The 6,246-nt window shown below is 42.5% G+C and overlaps 1 long non-coding RNA gene across 1 annotated transcript; it reads left to right on the forward strand.

Moving 5' to 3' along the window:
- Positions 1 to 2,837: 2,837 nt before the first annotated feature.
- On the forward strand, positions 2,838 to 3,384 carry LOC143990116 (uncharacterized). The gene is made up of 3 exons (XR_013277166.1): positions 2,838 to 2,971; positions 3,107 to 3,236; positions 3,324 to 3,384. It is a non-coding gene; the product is annotated as an uncharacterized LOC143990116 (long non-coding RNA).
- The last annotated feature ends 2,862 nt before the right edge of the window (positions 3,385 to 6,246 follow it).

Consider the following 6,246-nt stretch of genomic DNA (forward strand, 5'->3'; position numbering starts at 1 on the left):
CCAGTAGTGACCCCTAGAAGCCTGTGCTGTGGCCAGGAACCACCATTTGGCCAGAGACAGGTAACCTATACGGTTTGGGGGCTGTCAGCCCTGATTTTAAATTCAAATGAGTCATAATTCAAGCAAATGGGGACACAGGTATCCCGACATAAGTGTCGGTTGCCATATGTCCCTGGTTTCAAATGATGGAAATGGAAACTGAATTGCTTGAGACCGGCAAACCCGAAGAAGGGGATTAACCCATATTTGAAACGGGGCGGGCTGACCAAACCCTCAACTGGTTGAGGAAGGTTATAGGTCAGATCCGCCCCGGGGTGCCCGTACAGACCAAAGGGGGCAAAAAATAAAGGAGGGTCCCTTTTGTATCATAGAGTGCCTACCTCAGTTCGCTGGCTTGAAAACACCTCATTGTTTATGGCTTTTCGAATAGCCATGGCCCGTGCTATAGGGAGAGAAAAAAAAAAAAAAAAAATGTTTGGAACCATTTTCCATCTCACATTTATTTCCTCCCTGCCTATGTAAGGAAAGATTTAAAACTGATTGAGTCATTAAGTCCCGGAGATCGGGTGGCCCCCAAATTGTGTATCCATCTAGTCTCCCGCTGTAAGAGTGTATTATTGTAATCTCCCCCCCTTTCTCCCGGAGGGACATGTTCCAGGGGGAAGAAATGCATAAGACTATCATTAAACTGATGATATAAACCAAAATGTCGGCTGATTGGGGTTTCCATCTTCCTCCCCCGCACCAGGGACACATGGTCCCTGATGCGGTGGAAGAAGGGACGCTTCGTCTTCCCAACGTAAAAAGCATTGCATTGACAGATCATAATATATACCACTCCTACTGACTGACATGTTACAGCGAATTTAGGCTTGAAAGTGTGGCCATTGGGCAGGCATATGGATTTTGACGCATGAAGATATCGGCAGAAGCCACATTTGTGGCAAGGGGTACATCCCACCTTTGAGCCCACCCTCGAGGGAGGGGAAAAATGGCTTTGTACCAAAGAGTCCTTTAGAGATCGAAGATTCATTGACGACATTTTTTTTGTCTGGACGGGTGATGAAAAGGATCTGAATACCTTTATAGACCTATTGGGCATAAATTCCTTTAATTTAAAATTTACCATGGAAAAGAGTTTGTCCAGGATAACTTTCCTTGATGTGCAAATCTTCACTGATGTGGGAGGGGGAATTCAATCAACTCTTCACCGTAAGGCAACTGCGGCAAATTCACTTTTGCATGCATCGAGCTCACACCCGTCCCCTCTGATAGCGAGTATCCCATACGGACAATATCTCCGGCTCAAGCGGAATTGCAGCAGTCATGAGGATTTTAATTTAGAAGCTAGGGAACTGAGACTACGCCTCCGGCAAAGAGGCTACAGTAACAAGAGCCTCAAAAGGGCCTATATACGAGCCAAAAAACAGAATAGGGCTTCTTTAATACACAGTCATAAACGGCCTAGAAACACTGAAGGGGTGAGATTCATCACCACGTTCAATGAACAACATCAGCAAATTAAGGGGACCCTTCAGAGATACTGGTATCTCTTAAAGGGAGATCCCACCCTAGCCAAACATCTCCCGGACTACCCGGGTATTACATACAGGAGATCACGATCTCTAAAGGACTCTTTGGTACAAAGCCATTTTTCCCCTCCCTCGAGGGTGGGCTCAAAGGTGGGATGTACCCCTTGCCACAAATGTGGCTTCTGCCAATATCTTCATGCGTCAAAATCCATATGCCTGCCCAATGGCCACACTTTCAAGCCTAAATTCGCTGTAACATGTCAGTCAGTAGGAGTGGTATATATTATGATCTGTCAATGCAATGCTTTTTACGTTGGGAAGACGAAGCGTCCCTTCTTCCACCGCATCAGGGACCATGTGTCCCTGGTGCGGGGGAGGAAGATGGAAACCCCAATCAGCCGACATTTTGGTTTATATCATCAGTTTAATGATAGTCTTATGCATTTCTTCCCCCTGGAACATGTCCCTCCGGGAGAAAGGGGGGGAGATTACAATAATACACTCTTACAGCGGGAGACTAGATGGATACACAATTTGGGGGCCACCCGATCTCCGGGACTTAATGACTCAATCAGTTTTAAATCTTTCCTTACATAGGCAGGGAGGAAATAAATGTGAGATGGAAAATGGTTCCAAACATTTTTTTTTTTTTTTTTTCTCTCCCTATAGCACGGGCCATGGCTATTCGAAAAGCCATAAACAATGAGGTGTTTTCAAGCCAGCGAACTGAGGTAGGCACTCTATGATACAAAAGGGACCCTCCTTTATTTTTTGCCCCCTTTGGTCTGTACGGGCACCCCGGGGCGGATCTGACCTATAACCTTCCTCAACCAGTTGAGGGTTTGGTCAGCCCGCCCCGTTTCAAATATGGGTTAATCCCCTTCTTCGGGTTTGCCGGTCTCAAGCAATTCAGTTTCCATTTCCATCATTTGAAACCAGGGACATATGGCAACCGACACTTATGTCGGGATACCTGTGTCCCCATTTGCTTGAATTATGACTCATTTGAATTTAAAATCAGGGCTGACAGCCCCCAAACCGTATAGGTTACCTGTCTCTGGCCAAATGGTGGTTCCTGGCCACAGCACAGGCTTCTAGGGGTCACTACTGGCAAAGCCTTTCACTTCGGCCAGAATCTAAAATGGCCGACGCGTTGTACGGACGTGCAACACGTTCGTTACGCACGCGCACTAGACACCTACGTGCGCACGAAGGAAATACGTCGTGCGCGCGTGCGCACGAAGGGGATCGTCCCATTAGGTGTGCCCGCAGCCCAGCAATGACGTCAGACGCTGCTGGGCTGGAGACACGAGTTTAAATTCGCGGCTCCCGGTCAGTGCTATCCAAGCTAGCATTGGGAGCGGACACGTGGAGCCACCAAACGGATGGAGGAAACTCCTAAAACTTCACCGAATAGACCACGTTGCTTCATTTAACAGGTAAGACAAATATGTCTTCACTGGACTAATTGGACATGCCTGCAGTCCTAATTTTAGGGCTATGCATTTTTTACTTTCATTTTTGGGATGGCTATAATGAAGACTTGGTTTCTTCGTTTATCTTTCCTGTTTCAGAGATCAATACAGAGAATTTTCTCGTGTTCAGAAACACATCTTATCCAACTTTTATCTGACAATATATGGTACATGTGGATACCGGGCTGTGTGAACTGGTTTTATTTCTTCATTGTCATATTACTACCAGGTATGTTAGAAATTTGGACTGCGCCATTTGATAAACATAATCCAATGGCTAAGATATATTTTACACATATTTCTCGTGCCTCTGCAGATCCTTTTGGGGACAGAAATGGGGGATCCCTAAATGGGGGCTCTTACCGCGGTCCGCTGGCTTGATAAGCAAAGGAGGAATAGATTATCTGTCCTCATTTCAATGTTAATTGATATACCCAACATACGATATTAACGATAAACAATAGAAGCAACTTGCCTGATTATATGGGGTAAGACTTTAGTTCTATATATATTTTTTTATTTCTATTTTCATTTTCTTGTTGAAAAGTAGATATATCTCACAGTCCAGTTGCTGTTTGTTTGTTTTTTTTTTTTTTTTTTTTTTCTTTGTTCTACAACCCAATCTGCATTCTCCTTAGTAGGAGAATTACACCATTTATGCACTAATATATGCTAATAAATTTGGGGACGCCATTCTTGGAAATGGTTTAGTTGCCCCCTTTTTGACAATCAATTTGTGGATTTACTATTGATATGTAAATTATGTCCTTATGTTTAAATAAAAAAATATTCCTCTGGTGATGGTTTCGCTGCAGTTAGGGCCGTTCTTGTTAGACTGGAGTGAATCCATCACTAGACTAATGTAATCATGATATGTCAAACCATACAGGTGGACATTTCCTATACCTGTGTTCCGGGCTTACTGTATGTACAAAAATGCTGTATATGTGTATTAAAACAAATTTTCTTATATAATTTCAGTTTTTTTGTTTGCTGCAATTGTCCTGAGGAAGCTCTGAAGAGCGAAACATGTAGGAAAGAAACAATGCAGTTTAAATCACATAAGAATGTGGTAATGGATGGAGCTATATAAGCCCACATACCAACTTTCTGTATATGCACTTTGTCATTTTGTATGTTTAATGGATGTAATTGTCTATTTTGTTCGTAAAATGTCTTTTGTACATCAAATAAAAATTTCAATGATTTTATATATGGTTTAAGTATATTTAGTGCCGTCATAAAAGTCCCGGGGGTTGGTTGCCCTCCAGTCCCTCTTGTTTCTCATCCCCTTTCTTTGTATAATTTTCACTGGGACGTGGCACTTTTTGAGTATATAGAAAAAAATGTAACTAGACCATTAGCCTATATCTATACGTATCTTTTAACCATCCCATAATAGGATGAGGTCATCTATATATCTGCGGTAGAACCTCACCTGAGGTATGTTTCCACCATAGATGTACTCTTCCTCCCACATGTTCATCATGAGATTTGCCACACTAGGAGCATAGCGAGCTCCCATGGCCACCCCCTTCGTTTGGACATAATATTTCTGATCATACCAAAAATAGTTGCAGCTCATTGCCAACTCTAATCCTTCAATGATGTATTCTACTTGTTCTTGTCGCATGTCTGTATTCTCATATAAAGCCTTTTCAACTCCCAGTAGGCCATCCTGCTGCATTATACTCGTATACAGCGAGTTTACGTCGATGGTAACCATCAGAAATCTTTCCACGTCTACTAAATCTTGGAGTTCTTTTAACAGTTGTGTGCTATCCTTCAAGTAGGATCTCCCTTTTTGTACCAGGGGTTTTAAGAATTTATCCAAGTATTCCCCTAGACGTGAGAAGATGGAATCTATTCCACTAATTATGGGCCTCCCTGGCGGCTTAATGAGCCTCTTGTGAATTTTTGGCATATAATACATCACCGGGGTTTTTGTTGAATTAGAAATTAGATACTCTGCCTCATCATCATTAAGAATTCCCATTTCTTTCCCCTTCTTCACAAAAGTAGCTAGTTTTTTCTCGTATTCATATTTAGGGTTACCTTTCAGCTTTTTATATGTGTCCTCAATACTTAACAGCCTTTCCATCTCCTCTATATAATCAGATTTGTTCAAGATAACCAGACCCCCCCCCTTATCAGCTGGTCTAATGACTACATTTTTCTTTTCTCCTAGTGCCTTGATGGTTTTCCAAATGTTCACAGATTTCCTATAATTCGTTTTCTCTAATTGTCTTAGGTCACCCTCCACCATTTTGCTAAACGCCCCCATACATTGATTACCTGGGGTATTAGGGTTAAAAGTAGACTTGTTTTTAGATCAGTCTGAACGTATAAAGATTCTTTTGTACTGTTCACTCCCGTGTTCATAACGAAATGTTTCTTAATATTCAACTTCCTCATGAACTTTTTTAGATCAATATACGTTTCAAACTTGTCTAGTGACTTTTCTGGAGCGAATTTTAATCCCAAATCCAAAATCCTTATCTCTTCATCCTCAAACTTTATGTCACTTAGGTTATAGATGCCTTTACCAATTAAGTTCTTCTTCTTTTGTTTCTTCTTTCCTCCTCTACTTCCCCTGGTCCGTTTTCTCCTTCCCTGTGTCTCCACATAGTTGTTCCTGGGTTGACCTCCCATGGTGTCCCTGAGGGGCATGGCTCCATATGATCTTGAAATTGTCCCTCTCTGTTCATTGTTCCATAGAAAGCTCCTTGAGATCCCCCTCTGTTCCCTGTTGGTCCTCTCCATCTTGGATTCCTGTAGGGTGGTCTGGCGGTCCAACTCCCTGGAGGCCTGTCTCGTTGCCCATTCCTGGGAAAATCCCCATAATCTCTAGAATTTCTCGGTTGGGAATATCTATTTTCTCTATAATCTCCTCGGTTTTGCTTATATGTATGATGCGGGTACTCCCTCGAAGGAGTATATCTGTTTCTTTGATCCTGCGGATATATATATTGTGGATGATCCCTCAAGGGGGTAAACCGATTTCTTGTGGGTATATTATACCTAGGTGTAATCGGGCCTTCCGCTCTATATGGTTCTTGTTGGTAACTTCTTTGATCATCTATTTGAACATTTCTACGTCCAGGTGGTCTATTCAATGGCCTATCTCTTTGCATCGGATTTGTTCTCATAATTGGTTGTGGTGTGCTTGTCGGCTGATCTAAGTTCATAATTTCCATTGATCCATCTGGACTCTTGTTGTCATGGGCTATGTTAATTTC

Source organism: Lithobates pipiens, unplaced genomic scaffold (assembly GCF_037356315.1).
Source record: "Lithobates pipiens isolate NorthernLeopardFrog02 unplaced genomic scaffold, aLitPip1_a1.2 Scaffold_18, whole genome shotgun sequence".
NCBI lineage: Eukaryota > Metazoa > Chordata > Amphibia > Anura > Ranidae > Lithobates > Lithobates pipiens.